This window comes from Pipistrellus hanaki (assembly GCF_964339955.1).
Source record: "Pipistrellus hanaki genome assembly, chromosome: X".
Taxonomy (NCBI): Eukaryota; Metazoa; Chordata; class Mammalia; order Chiroptera; family Vespertilionidae; genus Pipistrellus; species Pipistrellus hanaki.
The window spans coordinates 19,782,297-19,808,698 of NC_140524.1; the positions used below are offsets into that span (position 1 = coordinate 19,782,297).

General features: G+C 38.7%; 1 protein-coding gene and 1 pseudogene across 11 annotated transcripts in view; one reads left to right on the top strand and one right to left on the bottom strand.

Annotated features, from left to right (window-relative positions):
* The window catches only part of FGF13 (fibroblast growth factor 13), a 521,462-nt gene that overhangs the window by 244,994 nt on the left and 250,066 nt on the right, over nucleotides 1-26,402 (top strand). The gene's annotated exons all lie outside the window — the stretch shown is intronic.
* LOC311614767 (glyceraldehyde-3-phosphate dehydrogenase-like) lies at nucleotides 6,068-7,091 on the bottom strand (annotated as a pseudogene). The gene has a single exon. The product of its transcript is annotated as a glyceraldehyde-3-phosphate dehydrogenase-like (transcript).

The window sequence follows — 26,402 nt, forward strand, 5'->3', positions numbered from 1 at the left end:
AAAATTATTTCCTATTATGTACTATCTTGCTCTGCCTCTCTCCCCCTCTTTCTCCTTCATCATTGCTCTCTTTTTAAAATCTGGTATGGTAAAAATAACTTTGGTCCAGAAGCCTGAATATCTTGGCTGTGGTCATGATCTTGTCACTGATTCACTATGTGAACGTGGGCAAATTCCTTTTCCTTTGTAGAAATTAGTATTCCAATCTGTGCAAAGATTGGCTTGGATGACTTCTTCCTGCTTCTGCTCATATGACCACTACTAGATTGGATATTGATGTTATGCCTGAACTTAAAGCAATAATATGATCATGCTCCCAACTAAAATAATTTTTAAAGCAATCTTGTCAAAAAGGAGTTATTGTGTTCTGCCTGCTTCACATAAATATTTCTCTTTGTCAACACCAGAAATTGGAATTTATAATCACTACAATACACAGAAAGCTAGCCCTTCTCTGAGTCATTGCTACCTACTTCTGATGGTGACCTGCCAGAAGTGAAATCTTTCTATGCATCATAATCCAAGCACCCACGTAAGCTTCCCCACATTATAAAGTCTGTTTCTTCTGTGATCTAGCTTACCTGGACCAGATATTACAAATGGATCTATTTTACTTGCCAACTCCAATCATTTGGTGAACGACATAAGGAATCTGTGTTTGTTTGGCCACTATGGACTTAGAATTGTCAAAGTGGCCAATATGTTAGGAATTTATCATCCAAGACCTGTCATGAAAATTATAAGTCTTCGCCTCCTGTTTTATAATCAATTCACTGGGAATTATGAACAGATGTTACTCTATGATCCTTCCAAATCTCTGGAGGCACCTTTGTGTGACACCAGCAGGGCCAATTGAGGGAAATTACTCAAACATCACAGAACTAATTGCTGTTCACATTTTGGAGCTTCTTATGATTCAGGGAAAACATGTATTTACAAAATCATTTGTTATGAAATTGGTAAGAAGTGTGATTTGTGAGAGTACTGGGACCAGGAAGAAATTGAAAAAACCAAGACAGTTTTACCATGTAAACTGATCTACCATTTGTTTTATGCATACTATATGTCAGGCACTTTACTTCATATGTAATCCTCACAACAATAAAATGATGGAGGTGTGGAAGGTTTAAGTAGTTTTCTAAAGTTCACATGGCAAATACTGAGTCTTTACCCTTCTGAAGTGTGTGTATGGAAATTGAGGACAGTAATGAACTCTTGAGTATTTGGGTATCTTTTAACAGTGAAAGGTAACAAGATATAAGCCCCTGTTGCGGCTTTAGTGGATCAATAAATAGGACTCCTTCTCCTCTATCTGAGTCCTGAACAAAATGAGACATAGTAGTGAGGTAGGTCAATATCAACATATCACTTTGATATCTGATAAACCTATTTAGAGATAATAACTTGGGTCTGTAGCCAAACCAACTAGAACATGTTCCTTCAAGCAAGATTACAAAAGAAAGCAAGCATCTTAGATGAATACGCCCATTTCATTCTTCCAAACATAAAATAGACTGGTTACTCCTTCTCTGGGGTGGGGTAACTGAGGTTGTGGAAAATGCCAACTAAAAGTGTTATATTTCAGGCAGTCCCTCCACATAGAATCATGAAGATGGCAGAAGAAAATTTTCGTAATAGTTAGAGTGCACTTTTAAATGACATGGGTCAATCTTAAGAAAGACCAGAGCCAAGAAGTATATTCCTTAGCTTTAGAATCTTATAGAGTGGCCAGTCTGGTGGGCTAAGCAAGAAGTCTTAGCATATAACTCCTAATGATTGACTCTGCATAGCAATTTTAAGATGACACCTTTTAGTAAGTATCTCTGGCCAGCTCACCAAGTTTCCCTCCTCATCATAGACAGTAAAATCCTAGTGACATCTCAGAACTGTCCTAGGTCCCTCCTCCAGGGCTGAGACAGGTATTGCTAACCTTAAACTACTGCTATTGTGCATATAAACTGCATATGTGAACAGTCATTGCACAATAACATGTTTTGCACAACTCCTATAATCTCATTGGAAAGAGAGCTAGCATTCACCTAAGGGCAAGAAGGCTGCTGTTGCCAAAACCAGTTTTGCTCAGTGGATAGTCAGCCTGTGAACTGAAAGGTCCTGGGTTCAATTCTGGTCAAGGGCATTTACCTTGGTTGCGGGCACATCCTCAGTAGGGGGTGTGCAAAAAGCATCTGATCAATGATTCCCTCTCATCGATGTTTCTCTCTACCCCTCTCTCTTCCTCTCTGTAAAAAATCAATAAAAATTATATTTAAAAAAATATGGCTGCTGTCTACAACACTGTTCCCAGACCTGTTGGCTTTCAAGCAGAGATGGTCATGTGGCAATGACAGCAGGAGTTGGAGAGAGTCAGTCATGGGACTGGGGATGATAATGATAAGAGTCTTAAGTCAGCTTCTCCCTGAAGTAGAACCTGAGAAAGGATTTGAGTTCAACTGGTTTATTTGGCAGGTAATTTCAGGAAACTCCATTACTGGAGTAGTTTAATGAACAGGGAAGTAAAGAATATAAAAGTCAATAACAGGTTCCCACTGTGGGCAGCTGGGATTCACTCATCATGGAGATTATAGGAGTTGTGCAAAACATGCCTCAGAGTTGAAAAATGAGCATTTATTCACCAACTCCTGTCTATTGAGACATATTCCTGAAAACATTGACTCCCTGGGATTACTAATGTTCCATCCTACCCCATGCCCAAACTGAGTGAGTTTCCCCAGCCGAAGAATGCACTCTGGCAGGCAGAAATTGAAGGTAGTAGAAAACTGTTTGTGTGTACAGGAGCAGGGAGCACCACACCAAAAGGATATGGGTGAGGTATACACTGCTACAAGACCTGACCCTGGATTTTCTAAGATTAAATAAGCCTAGCCTTGGAGCAGTTTTCCTACCACTTCCTGTCCTCTCCAAGGAATTCTCACCCAGGACTCCCCAACCTAAGCATGTATTTTTTTTTTCCCTTTGGTCCAAACAAGAAAGACTATTTTTCCTTAATTTTTTTTTCTGTTTTTTAAGGCAAGAAAGGTCCAAGAGAAGTTCAGAAATGTTAGCAAAGTTTTGGCTTTACAGAAGCTTTGGAAACCATTAGTTGTCTTGCAAGCTTTCAGACAGATTGCTTTTAAAGAAAAAGGGCAGCAGCAATAAATGTATTCTGAGCCATGAATGTCCCAACCCTGCTGTCTAGGGAACTGAGAAATAATGCAGCATGAGGGACTAAGATTTAATTTGAGGAATGAGAAAACAGGCAGAAGCTAGAAGGTTGGCCTAAATTACCATGTAGCAATATAGTGGTGGGAGAGGATCCAAAGAACTGGAGTGGACCTCAAATGTCTGGAAGCAGATTTGTGTGAAGGCAAACACTGCTCAAGAGGAAGGAGTGGGTCAAACCATCTGGTCCAGTACCCTTTTGCCTGGATCTCAATATTTTTTTGGCCATTAGCTGCTTGCTGTCCAGGGAAGCTATAGGAGGGAGTTGGAAGCTCTCTTAGGAGGAACCCTAAGAGATATTTGAAATTTATGAGAGAACTGATGATTGATTTATAATTAGTGAATGAAGATTTCCAAAGGCTCATGTAAATTTTTCATGGATTTTTTTTTGTATTTTATTTATTTTTAAGGCCCAGAATGGAAGGGCATGACATAAATGCATTGGCTTAAATATAGCGGCACAACAAAATCACATGGAAGCCTATTAAAACACAGGATCTCCAAAATGTTGATGCAGTGGGTGTGAGGTGGGGGTCTGGGAGTCTGTATTTTTTAATCTGCTCCTTTGCTTGGCCAGCTTTTGTCAATTTCTGTCAATCTCTTACTCCAAATCAATGAAATAATGCTATATTGATAAGAGAAGTTTTTAACTTGAATTTAGTTCCATTTTCCTTCATTTCCTTTATACAGACAGCTGATTTGTTGATTAAATATGCCTTCAGAGCCCAAATCTCTGAAGCCAGTGTTCTGATTTAAGATCTGCCTCTGATTTGAAAAATGACTCTGGTTGAGTCATTCGCTGTCTTCTACATGGACTTAACCACTCTTATTTAGTATGCTAAATGCAAAGGGAGAATGATTGTGAAAAGCTTAAAATGTAGCCCAGCGAACAACCTAGTGTCAGTAAAACGTGTAAACTCAGTACATGAAGGGAAAGACATCAGGGAGATGAAACTATCCATTCATCAACATTAGATTAATGAATCTCTGCTTGTCATTTTTGAGTGATTTAAAATGAATTTAGATTTCTGGACTGAATTTGTCTAGATTACTATATTATATGTCAGTCCTAAACATTTGTATAAAATGTGCTATGCTGCTGCTGGGACATACACAAAGACTAATCTACAAGAGAGTAGGAAACTGTTTGCTTAGGGACTTAGGATGCTCATTTTTTTTTTCTTTTTCTTTTCTCAGAAAACAGAAGTGGATGTTCAGTCAGGATCTATGTTGGGCATTTATATTTCGACTCAAGTCATGGAATTGTTTCTTGCATACCTTCTGAAGACAGGGATCTTTTTCTAGGTGTTTATAATTCTGAATGTTTCAAGGCATATACACTGAGTGGCCAGATTATTATGATCTTTGAATGCATAATAATCTGGCCACCATGTGTGTGTGTGTGTGTATGTGTGTGTGTGTGTGTGTGTGTGTGTGTGTGTGTGTGTGTATTAGAGGCCCGGTGCATGAATTAATGCCTAGGTGGGGTCCGGCCAGCCTGGTCAGGGGGAGGGGACTTGGGCGATTGGCCAGTCTACCTGCTGGTCAAACTCCTGGTTGAGGGGACAATTTGCATATTAGCCTTTTATTATATAGGATATACACTGAGTGGCCAGATTATTATGCGTTCAGAGATCATAATAATCTTGCCACACAGTGTAGATATGAGGAATATGGCATCTTGCTTGAAGGTTTACAGTAATGGTTGAGAAATTTGGGAGAGATGTAAGTTATTAGTTGTCTGTGATATAGGATAAAATATTTGCTGTGGAGTTCCAGAGCACCAAAGGGTCTCAGGATGTTGGAAGGATCTCATATCCTGCCATAGTTACCACCTGCTCTACTTATAGTATGGGTCATCATCTCCCATACCCTCTCCCAAGCCTCCAGCCTCTGGCTTTGGGTGGGAATGGAAGAGGGGCTTTTCATGTACCAAGGACCAGGGAAATAACAAAACGACACTAAATCCTTCTTCCTAGAGGACTTGATCCCTTGAGTAACAGAGGAGAAACAAATACAGAAAACTAGAAGCTCAGTAACCAACTCCCAGCACACCCAGCTGATCACTTCTATTTTCAGTCAAATTCCTAGACTGGCATTTAGCAAAGCTGAGCAGACATGGGTTCAAATGCTGCTACCTGGCTGTGTGCTTCTCTGAACCTGTTTCACCATTCACAAAAAGGAGATAATCATGCTTATTCCTGTTTAATAGTGTGGTTGTAAGGATAAATTATATAATTGATGTACTTTGTTATATGCATTTCTGATAAACCCTCCAAGGCAGGATTTAAAGTAAAGAAATTGCTTTAGCTCAAGAAAGATATTATAAAATAGTTTGTTATTAGTCACATATTGTGGTAACAATATTATTTGAATATCCAAGATCAGGATGACTGTGACTCACAAGCAAATGCAGAATAATAGCACCTGATAGCTCTTGCACCAGGTGTCAGAACCCTATAGAAAATTTTATAGCTTCCTCAGTACTCAGCAGCTTTGGACAGGGTGATTTGAAGTGCAGGTAATGGCCCAGCTCTTTAAATTGCCTAAACCTATTAATATTACCTCCAAAAATGCATTAGCAACTCAGACTGGTAGGGCTAAAGTTTATGCTTTCAGTCTCTGCCTTTGCTCGCTCTCTGACAACCCCCCCCCCGCCCCCCGATACAGTGAACTTTATTGATGGTGCATGACAAGGTAGGGCTCCCTAAGCCCCTCCCCTTCTTTAGCGGGTCTGGGATGGAAACTGTGGTCAGGAGAATCTCAGAGGGATTGATCTGGGGCAAGGACTCCCCTGTAGGTTAGGGTCTCTCTTCCTCTTGCTGGGTCTGGTGGTCCAGTGGGCTTCTTACTCTTTTGAGGCCATGTGAACCATAAGGTCCACCACCTGTTTCTGTAGCCAAATTCATTGTCATACCAGGAAATGAGCTTGACAAAGTGGTCATTGAGGACAATGCCAGCTCCAGCATCAAAGGTGGAGGAGTGGGTGTCACTGTTAAAGTCACAGGAGACAACTTGGTCCTCAGTATAGCCCAGGATTCCCTTAAGGGGGCCCTATGATGCTTGCCTCACTACCTTCTTGATGCCATCCTATTTGGCAGCTTTTTTCAGGTGGCAGGTAATATCCACAGCCCACACAGTGGGGATGAGGACACAGAAGGACATGCCAGTGAGCTTCCCAATCAGCTCAGGGATGATCTTGCCCACAAACCTTGGCAGTGCCAGTAGAAGCAGGGATGATGTTCTAGGCAGCCCCATTGGCCACCATGCCACAGCTTCCCAGAGGGTCATCTGGGTGGTTTTGATGACATGGACTGTGGTCATGAGTCCCTCCACAATGCCAAAGTTGTCATGGATGGCCTTGGCTGGCAAGGAGGGGGGGCAAGCAGTTGGTGGTGCAGGAGGCATTGCTGACAATCTTGAGGGAGTTGTCATATTTGTCATGGTTCATATCCATCACAAATATGGTGGCCTCCTCACAAGGGGAAGAGATGATGACCCTCTTGACTCTACCCTTCAAGTGAGTTACAGCTTTCTCCATGGTAGTGAAGGCATCAGTAGACTCCACAACATACTCAGCACCAGCACCACCCCATTTGATGTTGGTGGGATCTCACTCCTGCAAGATGGAGATAAATGACTTTCCATTAATGACAAGCTTCCCGTTCTCAGTTTTGATTGTGCCTTTTGAACTTGAAATGAGTAGAATCATTCTGGAAAATGTAGACCATGTAATTGAGTTCAATGAAGGGGTCATTGATGGCGACAATATCCACTTTACCAGAGTTAAAAGCAGCCCTGGTGACCAGGCACCCAATGCTGCCAAATCTGTCCACTTTGACCTTCACCATCGTATCTCAGGGTTGTGGCTGGCACTGTGCAGGAAGAGTGGCAGTCTGATGAACAGGAGGAACAGAGAGACTCTCTCTGCCTCTTCTTCTATAGATGAGAAAGATAAATACCCAAAGAAGGGACTGTACCTGGCTCTAAAATGACAAAAAATAAATTATAAAAATGGGATTCTAACACTGATCATTTATATGATGGCAGTGTTCTGATTTGATATGCTTATCAGATAATATTTGAAAAATATGGAAAATGATAAGGAAAAAAACACCTATGATCGCATTTCACAGACAAATCCACTACTATTTGAGTGTAATATTATCTTCCTTTCTGTCTTCTCTCAATATTAAAACCCCAGGCTTTGGACACAATCAATGCTTTCTCTAGCACATCAGGATACCTTTTCTAATCAGCATCCTTATTTGATATTTGATAAATAATAGTTGAGTTTATAATTTTCAAAACCAAGTAAAGCTGTCAATAGATCCCCAAATTTATGTGGCTTATTAAGAAAACAGGTGTAAAAATGAAATCAGGAACAGATAAGATCACCAGAATGGCCCAGAGCAGAAATCCCAATTGGTGCTAGACTCCTAGGGGAATTACCCGAAAGCACATCCCCACCTCATCTCCTGCCTAATGAGCATGCTCATTGGCAGGGTCTCTATTTGAAGGTGGTCCTCTAGGCCTGTGCTCTTTCCAGCTGGAAGGGAGCAGAAAATGAAAAGCCACGTGGAATGCTTCCTAGAGTTCTCTTAACAGTAGTAATACAATGCCTAAGCCTCAGGACATGTGACAGCTCTGTCCACTCTCCTATGGCTGAATTATTAGAACTACAGCTGCAGCCTGCATTTTAACTCCCTGTTCTGTTACCAACCCACAGTCTTGTTATCAGTCTATTAGGAAAAGAGGATAGGAGCTAGTGGAGAGGTGACTGTGGGGGGACTGAGACAGTTCATAATTTCATTCCAGTAGATTCTACATTAATGGAAGTCATGCTATAGCATCCTATGCACTGGGAGAGAGTAGAAGGCCCCTTGATCTCACTTCCCTTGTTAAGCTGAGCTAAGAAGTTCCCCCAAGGCCTTTCCTAACAAATGTATCCACACCTGTGTACTTCACTGTCTGGACACAGTTCCTTGGGGAGGTAGAAGCTAACACTGCTGTCATAAATGAATTGAATCATAGGAAATAAGTAGGATGGAAAGCCATGTAGCCTCTTTGTTACACAGTACTTTACAGAAGCAGCCATTTATTTTTAAAATGGGGAAGCAAAAGGCAGCAGCTTACCTTTATTTATTTATTTTATTTTTTATTAAGATATTATATCTGTACATATCTTACCCTTGCCCCCTGACCCCACTCCCATACATGCCTCACCCCCAGTGTTTTGTGTCCATTGGTTATGCTTATATGCATGCATACAAGTCCTTCAGTTGATCTCTTATCTCCCCCACCTCTCCCTAACATTCCCATTGTAATTTGACAGTCTGTTTTATGCTTAATGCCTCTGTATCTATCCTTTTATTCATCAGTTTATAATGTTCTTTATTATCCATACATGAGTGAGATTATACGGTATTTTTCTTTCATTGACTGGCTTATTTCACTTAGCATAATGTTCTCCAGTTCCATCCAGGTTACTGAAAATGGTAAGAATTCCTTCTTTTTATGGCAGCATAGTATTCCTTTGTGTAGATGTACCATCGTTTTCTGATCCACTCATCTGCTGATGGGCACCTAGGCTGTTTCCAAATCTTAGCTATTGTAAATTGTGCTGCTATGAACGTAAGGGTTCATATATCTTTTTTGATTGGTGTTTCCAGTTTCTTAGGGTATATCCCTAGGAGTGGGATTTCTGGGTCAAATGGGAGTTCCATTTTTAGTTTTTTGAGGAAACTCCATACTGTTCTCCACAGTGGCTGCACCAGTCTGCATTCCCACCAGCAGTGTACAAGGGTTCCTTTTCTCTGCATCCTTGCCAATAATTGTCTTTTGTTGATGATAGCCATTCTGACAGGTGTGATATGGTACCACATTGTCATTTTGACCTGCATTTCTTGGATAATTTGTGATTTTGAGTATGCTTTCATGTGTTTCTTGGCCTTTCTTCTGTCTTCTTTTAAAAATATTCTATTTAGGTCCATTTCCCTTTTTTTATTGGATCATTTATCTTCCTTTTATTAAATTGTATAAGTTGCCTGTATATGTTGGAGATTAAACCTTTATCAGTGATAACATTTGCAAATATGTTCTCCCATATAGTTGGCCTTTTTGTTGTTTTGTTGGTGGTTTCTTTTGCTGTGAAAAAAACTTTTTATTTTGATGTAGTCCCATTTGTTTATTTCCTCTAGCTTCCATTGCCATAGGAGCAGTATCATTGAAGAAGTTCTTTTGGCATATGTCTGAGATTTTGCTGCCTGTAGATTCCTCTAGTATTTTTATGGTTTCCCATCTTATGTTTAAGTCCTTTACCCATTTTGAGTTAATTTTTGGGTATGGTGTAAGTGGTGACCTAGTTTCATTTTTTGCATGTATCTGTCCAATTTTCCCAACACCATTTATCCAAGAGACTTTCTTGGTTCCATTGTATGTCCATGTCTCCCTTGTCAAATATTAATTGAGCATAGTGGTTTGGATCGATATCTGGATTCTCTATTCTATTTCATTGGTCTATATGTCTGTTCTTGTGCCAGTACCAGGCTGTTTTTGAGAACAGTGGCTTTGTAATACAGCTTGAAATCTGGTATTGAGATCCCTCCTACTTTATTCTTTTTCCCCCCTCAGGATTGCTGTGGCTATTCTAGATCTTTTTTTTATTCCAGATGATTTTTTTGGAAAGTTCTTTCTAGGTCTGTGAAATATGCCTTTGGTATTTTAAGCAGCTTACTCTTTAGAGATCAGCAGGTGAAATAATAATCTGCCAAATTTAACATTAAAGTTTTTTATAGCTGGGCTGCAAATGAGACTTTTTTGGCTGCCTCAATGTGATGTTGTCAGCATCATTGCATACTCCTGAGTAACAAAAATATTAATGTTGCAAAAAGGAGACATAGGACTGAAGACTAAGGGAGCCTGTTAGACTAATTGCCTGAGCAATTGAATTAGAAAATATATATATAGGTGGCCTAGTCACCAGGAACATTAAAACCTCAAGTCTCTATTTAAATGTCACCCTTAGTGAGGTCTACTTGTGCAAAGTAGCCCAATTATTCTGTATTATTGTTCTTCCATGCACACATCACTACCTGACAATATGCTTTTAACTGTTTATTAATTATTTTTGTCCATATCACCCACTAGAAGTTAAGGCCCAAGAGAACAGGGACTTGTTTTTATTATATTCTGACCCTAGGGCCTAGAACAGTAACTAGCATATGGCAGATGTTCAGGAAATATATGTTAAATAAGGCAGTGGATTGTGTGAATGAATGATTGAATGAATTCATCTAGTATTAGTAAGACCAGTGAGTATATCAAATGACAGAGACAACAATACCAGCTGGTATTTATTAAAGGCTGTATATTAACCCATTTAGTTCCCACAGCAACTCTGTGAGGGTCATTCTGTCTTTATCCTCATTTTGCAGTTAAGGAAAATTAGACATGATCACAGGCCTGGGGATATTCATTCCAGATATACCAGACTGAGCATTCATTTGATAATATTTTGAATTGGGTTATTTGGAATTTTTCCATGATTCTTACTCAACTCTGTAAAACTCTTTCAGTAAAATGATCACATGAACTGGATAAACTTCATTTGTATCTGTATATCTATGACATCCATGAACTTATCAGAAATCCAAACTGGCAGAGCAGAATATTCTTCATTGCTCTGTAGCAGAAAGAGCAATGTGCTTTGGCCTATTTGGGGCTCTGTTGTAAAGCCATACCTTATAGATAATGGCAGTTTCTTCCCTTGAAGTTTTGGAGTAAAGATGAATGAACATTTTGGCGTGCTATGATGTTGACTTTCTCCTGTTGGAGACATGATCTAGATAACTCTATTTATGCAAGGTTGTTAAAGTGTTTTACAAAGCCAGAGTCTGTTAGGGCCTCTTAGTCACTTTTAAGTAATTTTTTTTTCATGAAATTACAATTTATGTGTACTCTTCCTTCCCTTACAAAATGCAGCAAAATATATTAGACCAAAAATGCACACTAACAGCAGTCCACTGAGCTCCCCAAAGGCAGTGTATTAATATATTTATGTGTATATCAAAAGTTCCTTAGGAAATATATATATATATATATATATATATATATAAAATTTATTTATTTTTATTGATTTCAGAGAGGAAGGGAGAGGGTGAGAGAGATAGAAACAGCAATGATGACAGAGAATCATTGATCAGCTGTCTCCTGCTTACCCCCTACTGGAGATCCAGCCCACAACCTGGGCATGTGCCCACGACCAGAATCGAACTCAGGGTCCTTTAATCAGCAGGCTGACGCTCTATCCACTGAGCCAGAGCCGCTAGGGCTAAGCTGTTTTTAAACTTATAGGGACTGGAAACTTGCTGAGAACTAGATTTTTTTCAGCTTTTCCTTTTTACTATTTCTAGATTAAATAGCAGATCTCAACTTCTATGAAATTGAACTTTAAACCCATTCTTCCTATAACAAATAATGAAAAATTGATTCACAGTCTAATCCAGTTCTCTGGATTTGAATATTAATCATCAGGTGCTCCTCTTGTCCACATAAGATGTAGCTATTTTTTGGTCTTCTAATTCTTTTGATATTTAATTAAATGTGTTTCCTTAAACTAAGAGTGTTTTGTCAATTATGGGGTCCCTCAGGGGCACCTGTAACTGATGTTATGGTCTTATTTAAGCATTTAGGTGATGCTACATACTTTTTGTGTTTTGCTTGAAATATAAAGCCCATTCACAAATACATCCAGAATGCCTTCATGGATTACAAAAGCCATTGCCTGGGAATATGTATGTATGGTATTTAAATATTTCTACCAAGATGTTTCTTATGCAGGGTTTTAATCACTGAATGATTTTCTATTCTTTCTCATTTTTCCTGCCTGCTTGTTTGCTAGTTGCATGGATAGGAAAGATGGATAACAAATAGAGATTCCTTTTAGACTTTTTATTCCTTTTCCAAAAAAACAGATAAAAAGTTAGCAGATAGAAGTTTCAAATGACTACTAAAAATAAGATTGTGAGAGTATATGTGGAAAAGAATTTGCAGGATTGATTGAATCCTGTTAGTAAAGAAGGATGGTTTCATTTAGAGAAGTAATAGCAGATTAGATGAAAATGAGATTGAATCACCTACCATAATAAGGGAAACATTCCCTCAATTTTTTTTTCAGCCAATGAGCAACATGAAGAACCTTTGTGTGTGTGACATAAAACAGGTGGTGCATGTATACCTTGGTATAATCATTAATTATTGCTGATTGCCATACTCTAGGGCAAGCATGTCAAATTTGCGACCTATGGCTGAAAGAGGCCCATAACAAATACTTTTGCAGCCCAACCAATATAATTGTATGTAAGAAATGTTTTAAAAAAATTTTATAATAATTTTTACAATATTCTGCTATACATAACTAGGGGCCTGGTTCATTAATTTGTGCACCAGTGGGGACCCTTGTCCTGGCCTGCGGAATTGGGCCCAAACCAGCTCTCTGACATCTCCTGAGGGGTCCCGGATTGCAAGAGGGCACAGGCCAGGCCAAGGGACCCTACCGGTGCACAATCAGGGCCAGGAAGAGACATGGGAAATTGACCAGCTGAGGAAGGATTGTGGGAGGGCTCCAGGGCATGTTCAGCCCATCTCGCTCAGTCCTGATAGCCGGACCCCAGAAGTAAGCTAACCTACAGGTCAGAGGGTCTACCCACCCGTGGTCAGTGCACAACATAGTGAGCAGTTGAGTGGCCTTAGCATATCATTAGCATATTACACTTTGATTGGTTGAACAGCCGAATAGTCAACTGGGCACTTAGCATACTATGCTTTTATTATGTAGGATTATTAATCACAAACTACAATGTTTGCTAATGACCGATTCCTATAACCATGTTGTATTTATTTTCCTTATGCACCTTATGCACAGGTGCACCATTTCTCTCCACTGATACTAGCAGCCAATATTTTAGCAGCCAATTGCCATGTCATTAGTCTTGGACTGAATTTGGTTTGCGCAACAGGAAATATTTTGCTTTCAGGGAACAAGAAAATTAGGTTTATTTGTGTTATGCTTATTAATTTGTGCAGTTATTCAGTGTCTGGTAAGTTAATGTTCAAGAAAAGATGTTAATTTTTATTAAGTGTTCTATTATTTTATGTTAATGATTACTCATTTATTTCAGATCTTTGTATTCAGCATGTCTTTACATTTCTATAAAAATGACATTTTTAATTTTTTTTGTGGCCCATATAAACTTAAACCTTGTTTATTTTGCCAGTATTAGCCTTTGAGTTTGACATGCTTGCTCTGGCTCTAACAGAAATACCTGACATCATTAAATCTGCAGCTCAGCAGGGTAAGAGGTTTGGATGTTATCAAAACATCAGAGAAAGTAAATTCTAAAGTCGCCAGTTCAATGCTTACAAAACAGGGGGAAAAACCCTTCCTTTAGTGTTTCTTCCTATAATTTTACTGTTTTATTTTCTTTAAATGTTAAGGTGTATGACTTATTAGCTTCATAAATCTAAAGCTATTCAGTTTCTTTACTCTATACCCAAGAATTATAAGGAATTGTAAGTCTATGGTTTTAACTTTGATATTTCAATTTCCATGTATCAAATTATTGTCTACCAGTATTTGTTCACTTTGTTTTCACATTCCCTCCATTGGCCATCGTTTTATTTTCTTATTTACAGTTAGTATTTATTTAGATTCAGCAGCAACTACATCGCTTGCCTTTTTCTCTTACATTCTCATTTTACTTGGATATAGTTGCCTTTTTTCAAATTATCCTTTTAGTGATGTTTTCTAAGCAATAAACTAAGATTTTATTTGACTGAAGATGTTGAAATTTCCCTTTTACTTGTCTAATTATAGGTTAACTGAATAGAGATGTCTTAGTCCCCACTGCCAACATTAGAATTATTGCTGTTGTCAATAGGATTATTTTTATAGGCAATATTTTGTTTTTCTTCAGTCACTTTAAATATTTTTTTGTTCAAGGCCCTACAGTTTCATTGCAATGTCTCTAAGTATGGATTTGATATTATTTATCCTTTCTCAAACTTAGTGTCTTTTATTCATTTTCAATGTATTCTTGTATGTGGTATAATTGGGCTTCATATTTTTTGCACATACCTGTCCAATTTTTCCAACACCATTTATTAGGGAGACTGTCTTTACTCTATTGTATGCTCTTACCTCCTTTGTCAAATATTAATTGACCCTAAATGTGAGGATTATTTTTTTCTTTAATTCTTGAGAACTATTGTCATTATATCTTAAAATTATTCTGGTATCCCGTTCTAAAAATCCTGTTAGACTTTGGTTGACATTACTCATTTTGCCTTTTTGTCTGTTATCCTTCCTTTCCTATTTTCCATCTGCGTTATCTCTCCAAAATGCAGTTTTAGTCCCCCCTGCCCCAGAAAGCTTTCAGTTTACTGATTCTTCAGATCTACAGGGATTAAAAATAGCAAGGGATTACTAATTTAAATTTCATGACAGCTAACACCTTCAAACTTAACTGGAAATTCAACTGGAAAAAAGAATGCTGGAGGTGCTCATCAGCAATTGTGGAGTGTGTTATGGTGAAAAGGGCACTGGCCTTGGAATTTTTCCTGATAGCAAGTGCTCAATGTCTAATGAATGAGTCTGTGAATGCATTCCCCCATCAAAACGTGAAAAACCCAGTAACTGACATCATGTTGCTTACACTTTAGAAGAGAAGCCATCACATTGCTTTGTAATTGTTAACTTACCTGGACAAGGTATACTTTGAAGCAGTGGAAGAAACAGGAGTTAGGAAAATATTTGTAGAGGCAGCAATGCTTGTACTGGATTTTGAAGAATCATTAGGAGTTTGCCAAGGGGATAAGGCATGGAAGAAAGAAAGGAAAAAACAACATTGTGTATACAGATTCACAAGAGCCTGAAACTCGTGGAGATGTGCATATTGATGGGTGCCAACAAAAGGAATGCTATGGAAAATAAAGGAAACATGTTACAGGGGGCATATGTAAATCTCTGCCCTGACCCCTCCACAGATAGCTCTGCCCTCAGCACGCTGAGCTCCCCAGACTCCTGCGAAGGTTTCCTGGTGATGAATGACAGAGAACAGGTTTTTTTTAAATTTATTTTATTGATTTTTTGCAGAGAGGAAGAGAGAGGGATAGAGAGCTAGAAACATCGATGAGAGAGAATCACCGATGAACTGCCTCTTGCACACCCCCCCCCCCCCACTGGGGATGTGCCTGCAACCAAGGTACATGCCCTTGACCGGAATCGAACCTGGGACCTTTCATTCTGCAGGCCGACACTCTATCCATTGAGCCAAACTGGTTTCAGTAAGAGAGCAGTTCTATATTGCCACTGGGCTTATAGCCTGCGGCAGAACTATCAGGCCTGGTAAAATTCCAGCAAACAGCCCCACCCTCTGTGTCATAATATATTCAACTTTATTAGTCTGGATGTTAAATACTGCAACTGGGGAATAAAGAGGAATTAAAATTTAAAAAAAGAAGCAGATTTAATATGCCTTCAGCACAAACTCACTCATTACAGACATTATGCTGGAGATACAGCAATGCACAACACAGACCAGGTCCCTATTCACACAAAGATTATGTGCTAAAGTGAAGAGATTTGTAATAAATGTGTAACAGAATACTGAACTAATGTCATAAAGTTCTAAATGCTCTGAGGAAAATCCAGCAGCATGAACAAGCAGAGAGTAATTAGAGGGATGTTTCTATAGCTTAGGGGTAGGTCTAAGGTGGTATTAAGAGTAAGATTTAAATGATGTGAAGTGGTTTGCCAAGAAAGAAGCAGAGGGAAGTGGAAGTGCAAAGCTTCTAAGGTAGAAACAGGTGGATTATGTCCAAAGAACAGAAAATAGCAGTGAGCTCAGGGGAGAGTCAGAGAAGATGAAGCCAGGAAGATGGGGAGGGGCCACACCATCGAAGGCCTTGCAGGCCATGTGAAAATATTTGGACCTTTTTTCAAGCAGCAGGAAAAGCCATTAGTCAGTATTAAGCTAGAGGCAACACAATAGGATTTGGGTTTTTAAAGGGTTGCCTGGTGGTTTTGTGAATAATTAAGTGAAAAAAGACAAAAAATGCCAAGAGAGGAAATAAATTAGGACCCTACTGGAAGAGATCAGCAGAGGAGTGGTGGTAACTTGGAGTGTGGTGTTAGAGTGCAGATGAGTGATCAGATCTGGGACCTATTTTTGAGGTAGAATTTGTAAGACCTACTGATGGATTAGAATTATGGGTGTAGGAAAGACAGAAACCCAGGTTCTGTATTGAGTTTCCAGATGGTAACTTGTAACAAAACAGGGAATATCAGCAGGAGGAACAGAAGTAAATATTAAGAGTTCCAGCATGGACAAATCAAGGGGTAGAGAATAAGAATGGAGATGTGCATAAGGATATGTTGTGAAGGGTTAGGATGTGATCCTGTGTAGAACCCTGAGTTGGTGGAGATTTGGACACTGTAATGTGATCAGCTTGTTAAATTTAGAATGCAGTGGGGCCTCCAGTGGCAGCCTCAAAGTGTTGACAAATATAGAGTAAAAATGATTTTGACTCATGAGCAAAAAAAGAGTCTTACTGACTTCCTGGCCTGATTGGACCTCTGGTTTTATACAACTTAAGTTATTATCTCTCATTTTCTCTCTCTAAAACTTAGTTCTTTTCATGATTATAAATCAGGGCACGTGCACATTTACTTACATGTATGAGGACACACACACTCACACACACACACACACACACATACACACACACACACACAATTGTATTATTTACAATTTTCATATTGAAAGTCAATGACCTCACTTAGGGAGCTGGCCTAGCACTCTGCTTCCACTGCAGGCAGTCTCATGGGAATATGAGAACTGGTCACTCATTTACCAGCTAAAAATAAGTCTTTTGGGAATAAAATACACTCCATGGGGATTTCTTCCTTGGAGAAATCCAAGATAGAGTATAGCCAACTCATTCTTGACTTGGCCTATCACGTATATATAGTTATGAATATTCATTCTATGTCTAGCTACTTTCTGGTTCAAGATCCAGAAGGCTTTTCTGGGTATGTGTCACTTGGGCCCCAAACCTCAGTTTCTCTTGAAACCTCATCAAACTTACTGAGAATGACAACTTTGGCAATCGTTGCTCCAAAATTGTGAATTTTGCTGATGTGACTAGATTTTTACACCAAGAAATAGGCTAAAAAGATGGTGTTCCCCTGAAAAGCTGTTCTGTATGGTGTTGAGTACAGTGTACAGTTTTCATAATGTTCTGTGCTGCACATGGCAAGTGGATTGTAATCAGCTTAACAATCATGACATTGAAAGTGGTGTTTAAATGTAGGCCTCAATTTCCCTGTTTTTCTTACTCACACATATCAACCCTGACCCACAGCCAGCAAGTGTTGAGTTTCTTTTTACCTCATCTAAGCTCTTCCAATCTATAGTAATGACTGGCTGTGCCATGAATAAAGAACTGGATAAAGATTAGAAAATCTGAGTGAACAAGAGAGAGCATTGAGTCTGGGTTCTAATTCAGTAAATTACATGGAATTGTGATGGATCAGGGAAGAGAGACTGAACCCTCCAGCATGTAGGCAAATGCCAGAAAGATCTTTCCTGGTGAAACAAAATGTTCCAATAATTTCAGTGTCCCCATGAACCCTTGCAGTGGGCCTGATAGAATAGGAGTGAAGAGAAGGGTGACAACAATAAATCATCAAATAGTGTCACTGAATATTTCTTTCATAAACTGCCAATTGAATATAGAAGTCAAATCATGCAGATTCTCTCCTTTTCAGCTATAACATTGCTCTGATATTTTCTGAAGATGGTAAAAGAAATCATTCTCTTTTTTATTCTCTCCCTCGCATGAAGCTGCACTTCCCAAAAAACTTGGGACATTTAATAATCTCTCAGTATACTTTGAACCTTCTATTAAGAAGAGAAATGGACATCTATAATACTTTCAACAATAAAGATACATTTTAAAAAGGAGGAATGAATGCTTTGAAATTGTAAGAAAACACAGAGGAAAAAGCGAGCCTTCACATGCTGAATGAAGGCAAACAAATCCATGTGTTTCTCCCTCAGAGAACTGAGGTATAAAGTGTGTCCTGGGCCCTCCATTGTCCTTGTACTTAATGATCTGCCTCAGTAGAAGGAAGCATAACAAATCTGTCAATTTTATTCACCCGCATCCCCATATACCAGGAACCTACTTAGTGGGATGTGTTATAGACTGAAGAACAAGAACAGACCCAGAGATGAGGAGCCATGGGTCAGACTGTTGGACCTCAAAGAGAGGGTGGGGATAAAAGGGAGAGATCAACCAAAGGACTGATGTGCACACATATGAGCCTAACCAGTGGTCAAGGACAATAGGGGGGTGGGGACATGAAGGGGGGAATTGGAATGGGGGGTTGAGGACAAATATGTGATACCTTAATCAATAAAGAAATTAATACAAAAATAAAAATAAAAAAAGAAATATTATGGACCAGCTGCTCTTAGCTTTGACCCTGTACTAATCACTGATGACATAGGTAAATAACATAAGTAGCACTTACCCTCAAACAACTTACATATTTTAGGTAGTTAAAAGGTATGCAATGAAATAAACTAGTGCTCTTACATCCTCTCTTTTGCCATTTGTCTCCAGCTCCTCTAGGAAATCTTAATTTTTATTGTTGTTATTGTCAATGTCAGAGGAACCATTTTAAAACAGAAGAGCAAATGTGCCTCTTTAGATGATGAAAGATCCTATGGAATTCATTTAGGCAACTGAAATTTAACTTCAGAGGTAGCTGATGCTATGGCTGAGTTTTGTACATGTGGAACAATTTGTCAGCAGTTCTGCTGAAAGCTTGAGAGGGTATTCTCTCATCAAGCAGATGTTGGCCAGAGTCCTGTGAATGTTTGGGCTCATGAAGAATAAAACAAAATCATGAGCTTTTGGGTTCCTTTATCACAGAGTAAATAACCCTAGTTCAGATCTGAATTTAAACCAGTGTCTGGCTCCTAAAATACATTCACATGACAAATTGTTATGGCTGACCATATAGGCCATAGCTATGGTGTGAGAGCTGAGACCCATCAATTCTGTAGGAGTTTGGTGGATCAAGCTCTTTGGTCATGTGCCCAGGCCTCTGACGTACCCAGGTTGAATAGCAAGTATGCTTAGCCTTGGGTAGCTTCCTAAAAGTCCTCTGGAGGTAGCATAGTAGAAATATGCTAGCTTAACAAAGAGGTGTGGCAGTAGTGCAGCATTTGCTGTGCTGCTTTGATGTTCCATTGGTGAGTTTCCCTTGTAGATTTCTAGCAACTGTGCCTAATGTCATGTGGCTTTAGGGATTATAGTAGTTAGGGCTCAATGGAGTATGATCCGTTCTAAGCCTGGGATCCATGTTCACTTAGCCAAGCATGGCTGAATTGAGTGCCCGCTGGAACTTTTGATTGGATCAGGGATTTAAATGCTTGCCATACTCTATATTATCTTGTTACTTTTCCATCCAATTTGCTGCTGAACGCTGGTTTCAGGATACTTAGGAGCTAATCTGATGGAGATCGCAGAGAAAGTGTTGGGGAACTATTTCAGGCAGGGGGAGTAACATGTAAAAGTCCCAGATGTGGGAGAGCAACAATGTTTTCTCAAATTGCTAATTACGTCACTGAGGCTTAGAGGAGTTATACATTCTGGTTCAATTTATAAACCTAGTGAGCAGCGGAGCCCAGATTTTGTCTAACTTCAAAGCCTGTGCATTTGCACATTAACCTCCTCTTGAAGGCCAGGCTAAGGGTTTGGACATACCTTGTAAGAAGCGGGGAGCCATTAAAAGTTTAGGGAGGAGACATACACTAAGAAAGCAGTGTTTTAAGATGACTAATTTGTTGGTCATATGGAGGCTGGATTAGCAAAGTGAGTATCTAGAAGTAAAGACCAGTTGGAGGATACTGCAAAAGCCTAGACACAATGGTTTAGGGTTACTGTGTGCTAAGTTATTGATATTTACTTTCTCTATCATAATATTTATCACACTTCTATTTTGTAATGTTGGTTTTCATTCAATCGTCTATAAGCTTGAGGAGAATTGGGAGTATGTCTCTTTTATTCACTGCTTTATCCTTGGTGCCTAGCACGCTTTAATCATTTAGTAAATACACAATAAATACACAAATGAATGAAGGTGAATGAAGGACAACAAAGAAGATTTGAAATGGTTTGGTAAGATAAAGTACATAAAGATTTAAAACATTACAGTACATGCCGAAACCGGTTTGGCTCAGTGGGAGAGCGTCGGTCTGCGGACTGAAAGGTCCCAGGTTCAATTCCGGTCAGGGCCATATATGTTGGCTGCGGGCACATCCCTGGTAGGGGGTGTGCAAGAGGCAGCTGGTCGATGTTTCTCTCTCATCGATGTTTCTAGCTCTCTATCTCTCTCCCTTCCTCTCTGTAAAAAAATAAATAAAATATATATTTAAAAAAAATAAAATAAAACATTACAGTACAGATAATAGCTACCATTATATGAGTGCCTATTGTGAGCTCCACAAGTGCCTTAACTTCATTTTCTCAATTCATCTTCATGGCCACCATGGAAAGTAGGTCCTGTTATCATACATGATTGATAGTTGAGGAAATTCCCTTGAAGGAAGGGTAGTTAAGCATGGTGACTATAATAAACAATACTGTATTGTTTACTTGAAAGTTGGTGAAAGTATATCTCAAATGTTCTTACCACACAATACAAAGGTAATGGAGTTGTTAACTAACCTTACTGTGGTAATTACTAGTATTACAATATATACATGTATTAAATCATCATGTTGTAACCTTAAACTTATACAATGCTATTTGTCAATGCTTTTCAAAATAAAACTGTAAATAAACAGGAGGTAGAATAGTGGGTCACAGTGCCAGGAATAGGCTGAGCCAGAACCCAGGTCTGATTAATTCCTAAGACTGTATTTATAAGCACACTGTTTAGGGCCTGGGAGAATTTGGTATTGCATGTTAAAGCTGGAAAGTATGAGTGGGGAAATATTCTCTCTGATGCCCCCTTTGATTTATTAGTCTGTGGTTTTGAGGATTACGGTTTTAGACCTATTTTGAGGTAGCAGCAGAATAGCCCAGTACATATCAAATGCTCAGTAGACAGATGATGATAGAGGAATGAGGCTTAGATGATAAGTTAGGTTGGAGTGAAAATTTAGCAACCACCAGCCTGGGGACAATAGATGATACACAGACAGTCTTTTCAAGACAAATAATGTAGAGTGTGAAAGCCACAGGTCCAAAGCCTCCACCTGGGTTGATGTATTTACTCAGCAAACTACAGGAAGAAGGGGAGCCAACAAGGGAGCATCTGACCTAAGGATAGGCACCTAGACTAGTGTAGACAAACAACCCAGAGCAGTAGGAAGAGAGTCTGGAGAATAGATGCTCATCCTTTCCCCTGCTGTGTGTCTGAGTAGGACACAAGACCAACAGATTGGTTGCCTGTGCTGGAGCAGAGACCTCAGGTTCTTCTTTCCTAATCGTTCTGGGCAGAAATGTGAAAACCAAAGGTTTCTTTTTAATCTCCTTATTCTAAAGGAGATCTCTTTGGTAGAGTCACTAACACACTTTTTTTTTAAATATATATTTTATTGATTTTTCACAGAGATGAAGAGAGAGGGATAGAAAGTTAGAAACATCGATGAGAGAGAATCATCGATCAGCTGCCTCTTGCACACCCCCTACTGGGGATGTGCCCGCAACCAAGGTACATGCCCTTGCCCGGAATCGAACCCAGGACCTTTCAGTCTGCAGGCCGACACTTTATCCACTGAGCCAAACCGGTCTCGGCTACTAACACACTTTTTAAACAAGTTGTCATGTAAGAGAGGCCCAGGGGAAGCATTGAGCATACATACAGAGCCAAATGGGATGTTCAGTATTCTAGTCAAATGTATAAATATATTGGGGCCATTTAATAGGCAAGACAAAGTGCAGTCTTGGGAACTGAGTAAGGGGGAGTTGGAAGAAGAAACAAGAGATTATTCATGTTTTATGCTGCCAAGAGGTCATATGGCCAATAAATATACTGCAAAGATTCTGGAAAGAGGGACTCAATTATTCTAGTTGGTATGTATGAATGTTCTGACAGTATTGCTGCCCAGATAATTACTGAGTTACTGTTACTTGGGGATGTGGTCTTCGGAGCTCTCAAAAATAATCTTGCAGTCATCTCCTGGATGCTATGGCCTCCTACTTGGCCATCTGTCCAAGGGCAGAAATGCCTATCTCTACAGAGATTGCCTATACTGTATGGTCCTGCTTGCTCGCTCTCAGCTCCACCACACATTTCCTGCTTTGCATTTTCAGTAGTCCCAGGATCCTGATAATATTATTCACTGGAAGGCATCCCTAGAAAGTCACTTATTCAGCCTTTCTCCTTCAACCCACTTAGGACAAAAAATAAAATGAATCCAAGAAGCTGACAGTCACGGTGGCTGGGACATTTTATTCCATAGACTGAGGAAAAAATATATTATTTCTATTTACAGTTTACCAACTACTAATGCAGCTGTTTTCATGGTGAGTCCCCTCACTGAGGCTACACTTCCCAGAAACATTAGAAAGAAGTTCCAGGGCTCATCAAAACTTTCAGTGGCCAAAAATATAAGTGCACTTTTTCACAAATTATCCTCTGGCTGCCACGAGCTGCTTGCAATATACTCATTGCCTCACTCTGCCTTTCTCTGCCTTTGTGTGGTGTGCATTCCAAGGGAACATTCATTCACCTTTGCCTCCAATGCCCATAGCAATCAGATTGCCTACAATCAATTAGCCTAGACATAGGATGGCAGCTTTGGCAAAGAGTAGCAAGATCTTTATTATCTGAGAGGCATATGAGCAATCATTATTTAATGTAAACCATTGTTTAGTTTTCCAACTATTTATTGTTTTCCTAGTGTGCTTAAAAAAGATACTGATTCATTGAGGCCAAAAGAAAGACAGCCATATGTTCTCTGTTCCCTAGATTCTCTTCTACTCTACTTCTACCATTTTGTGTATGTGGCAAATGTCATCATCTTCTCTGAGGAATAGCAAATAGATCTGGAGTTATTAAAAAAACAACAACATGTTATTGGGCTAAGTGTGTGTGTGTGTGTGCATGTGTGTGATGAACTACTGAGCCAAAGGTACTACTCTAGCATTGTTTCACACCCAGAGGTAATCATGCATTCCCATGGAGAATTTGACAAAGTTGTAGGAGTGTTTTTGGATTGTCACTCATTGAAGGCAACTACTGGCATTTTGTGGGCAGGCACCAGTGTTGTTAAATACTGTGCCTAGAGTAGGATATTCTACCCAACAAGGAATTAACCAGGCCCAAATGCCACAGTGCTACCCCTACAGGGAAACATTGAGAAAACTGGTGAGGGGAAGCACAGGAGAGTTCTTATGAGATTTCTAGGATTACCAAAGATCAACAATGTGTGGCTGAAGCTATGTTCTCAAAGAGTGGTCTATAGTTTACCTACATCAAAATTGCTTGGAATACTTTCTGAAATACACTTTCTGTGTCTCACCCAAGAAGTGCTGAATCAGAAACTCTGGGAGAGGAATAAAAGAATCTGCATTTTAACAAGCACTCCAAATGATGTTTTATGTGCATTAAAGCTTGGGAACCATTGACTTAAAGGATCTTTTTTCTAATAAAAGGAGGCTGAGGACTAACCTAATTAAGATCTGTATACATACAAAGGCATAGAGAAAACCGTTTATTTCCATTGAGGAAAGCACAATCAGAAGTAGGTTTGGACAGTGGATAAAGACATTTAGGATGAAGTTAGAAATATAGAAAGAAGTTTTGTTTATTTTCCTTTGAAAATATTTAGAATTTCATTTTAAAAATGACCCCAGTCTCAAAGGGCTTAAAGAAATCTACAAAGAACCAATAAATCTATGAGAAAATGTTTAACTTTCTTTTCTAGTAATCAAGAAAATAAAAATTAGTAAAATATCTATTTTTCATTTATCATACTGGCAAAAGGTTGTTACATAAATTTGTATTTTAATGATAATATCCATTGTTAAAGACCACTAATTGAGACACGGTTAGAAATGTATATTCAAACAATCCTTTGGAAAATCACGTTGACCAGATGTTTATACCTTAAAATACATATATCCTGTGAATGTTGTAATTCTACATCTAGAACAAAAACTAAATATTATAATTTTATTGTCATTTGTCTGCATTTGATTTGCAAATCTGATTTCGATGTACATTATTGCTTTATTCTTATAACAAAAATGGAAACATCCTAATTGTTCAACATTAAGGGATTATTTGATAGCATATTATGTGATCATTTAAAATTTAAGTGTATGAAAAATTTTAATAACATGGACAACACCTATTATATAGTGTTATATGAATAGATTGAGTTATAAAAGTTTAGCTAATTGCATGGGAGAAAAAACTAACAATATGTAGAAAAAATAATGTGAAGGAATATCATGCCAAGATGTCAACAAAGGATTATCTCTAGTTAATGGGTTTGGGTGTAGTTGTTAGCTTCTTTATTTTTTCCCCAATCTCCAAATTTTCCTATGCAATGGGTATAAGTAGAAATAAGTTAATTTGAATATATATATGGCACAGACTAGAAGCAGGTAAGGATGCAAAGTCCTTTCCAAATATATTTCAATAATTTGAGGTGGCATGGGATCATTAACTTTATTTAACATAATATGATCAATTCTGTGCCTCTAGCTCAGATCAATATAGCATTATATAAAAAGAAAATTTGTTAGTGCTTGCTTTCCCCTCTTGGATACATTCTATTACTGGCCTCTTATTTATAGAATGCATGCTATTCCCAATGGAAAGCTGGTTGGAATGGTGTAGATACTTGGGGGGTGGTAGTGGAAAATTGGGTTTTATTTATTTTAATTTATATTTTGTGAATATCAAATATATTTTTTAAATTTCTTTATTGATTAAAGTATTACATATGTGTCCTTATCCTCTCTTTATTCCCACAACCTCCCCACTCATGCCCTCACACCCCTGTTGGCTGTGTGCATTGATTGACCAGAAATTTTCATTAAGGCATCAGGAACCTTTGAAAATAAAAGCTACTCTTTTCTTTATTTTTTTCTCAAAATTCCATTTCCATTCTAATTCCTTAGTTATTTATTATTTGTATTCCTCATTAGATTTTCTGAATTAAACCTCTCCTGGTGCTATTTATGAGCATAATACAGATGCATTCATATACTTGTGAGGTAATTTTTGCTGGAAGAACTTTGATTTCCATAAATAAGATGCAACTAAAAGTCTTCATTAAGTTCTCAAATTTATTAGGAATTAGTAATAAATAATTAGAAATAAATATTTCACAATATATAATTGCATATTGTTTTGTGATTTATCACTATGCTTTAATTATATTCAGTTTGTAACAATGAAAATACATCCTGCATATCAGATATTTACATTACAATTCATAACAGTAGCAAAATTACAGTTATGAAGTAGTAACGAAAATAATTTTATGGTTGGGGGTCACCACAATGTGAGGGACTGTATTAAAGGGTGTCAGCATTAGAAAGGTTGAGAACCACTGTAAGGGATCTAGCTCATGAACTTTATAGTAGCAGATAGAATTTTGCTTTTGCCATCACCCTGACATATGATTAGGTAGAAGGATGGGGAAGAAGGGAAAATGGTAGTGGCTTTGGAAGCAAACAGGGATTACCTCTCTTCCAGCTTCCCACCTCCTTCCCCTTCCCACAACCCTTACTAGGCCAAAAGTAGTGCTAAATTATAGCACCTTATAGAGTCTGAGAAGCACCACTCCAAATGAGAGCCTGCTGAGCTTGGATCTTAGAGAACATTGAAACGGGGACTCAGAACTGTTGGACACTGAAATTGGGACTCAAACATTTTTTGCTATTATATGAATAGATTATTTCTAGTCTGCAGAGGCAAGATTTTTTAAAAGAAATAAATGGGGGGAAATAGATACAGAGGCAAAGAAGCATTGAACAGACTGTCAAACTACAGCAGGAAGCCAGGGGAGGTTGTTGCGGGAGGGGGGGCTGTAAGAGATCAACCGAAGGACTTGTATGTATGCATATAAGCATAACTGATGGAT